A 1,188-nucleotide genomic window follows, 5' to 3' on the forward strand; every position below is an offset into this window, starting at 1 on the left:
GGGGTTGTTTGATTTCAATGGTGAAATTTGCGAGAAAATGACCAAAGTTTCGTAACTAAAATAGCGAAAGAGTCCTGGAAAACTGAAAAATGACATAATGTGTGCCTTTAATCAACTTTTTTCCCGTAAAATTCACATGCAAATGTGTTTTTATATGGACATAAAAGGGATTGAGTTTTTAAAAATAAAATCGATAAAAAATGCCAAACTGACAGAAAAATGCCTATTTCTCCAATTTCGTTATTTTGACGAGCACCTGATTTCATCACTATGCCTCACAATTATTATGCTCCTTTAGGTCATCTCCATAACTGTTAAATTATTATTGTAGTCTCCGCCATCATATTTCGCTGCCCCAGAATTACAAAATTCTATCTGACATTTTGGCTGTTTGCTTTACTAAGACCATGAGGCCAGACACCAAACGTTCTACATCCTCTGTCAAAATGGTAAGATTGTTCGGAGTCGTTATCGAGATATTCAAAGAATTCTATTAGAAATGCTTGACATGATGTGAAACTCAAAGCTTTTGACGTCAAATTTCTCAAAACTAGTTACGGAGCAAATAGGAATGTGTAATTCTAAGGTAGCGAAATATTTAATGAAGTCATCCTGATCGTCGTGAATTTGTTGTCTTCCCCATCGTCCATCATATTTTCCCAACTTGTGTTATCTCTCGTCTCATTCCTCTCATAAGCTGTCTGTCTCTATTTGTCTCATTGAGACCTTCAGACTGAATGCATTTTGTATCATTTTCTTTTTTCCCTTTTGTCTGTCTTTGCTATACTCATCAATCGTTTTACCTCCTTCAAACATTTCATCACTCGGTTGATTCCATAGAAGTTTCAGATTCTTTTCTACTCTTGTCTTAAAGAGACCACATTGAATTTTTAGTAAGGATCACCTGATTGGCATCATCATCAGTTGGTTTTTAGTTTTAAATAGAACATATTATTTTTCATTCGCCAACTTTTTTCACTTATTCATGTAGATCTAAAGAGGGTTACAGCATCATACCTCACATCAAAGATATGAATTCTTGATTCTATAGTGCCTAAGCACATTACTATAGGATGACATTTATAGTATTCACAAAAAAAACCTTAAAAAATTTTGTTTTCTCGATATCCAGCTTCACTGATTAATTCGGGGTCAGCTCTATGTCCATCCAGCTCTAACCCCCCCCCC

The 1,188-nt window shown here is 35.1% G+C and overlaps 1 protein-coding gene across 1 annotated transcript in view; it reads left to right on the forward strand.

The window, feature by feature from the left end:
- Positions 1-1,188, forward strand: part of LOC101848446 (transient receptor potential cation channel subfamily M member-like 2) — a gene marked incomplete in the record, with an annotated part of 82,665 nt that overhangs the window by 1,261 nt on the left and 80,216 nt on the right.

This window comes from Aplysia californica, unplaced genomic scaffold (genome assembly GCF_000002075.1).
Source record: "Aplysia californica isolate F4 #8 unplaced genomic scaffold, AplCal3.0 scaffold00361, whole genome shotgun sequence".
NCBI lineage: Eukaryota > Metazoa > Mollusca > Gastropoda > Aplysiida > Aplysiidae > Aplysia > Aplysia californica.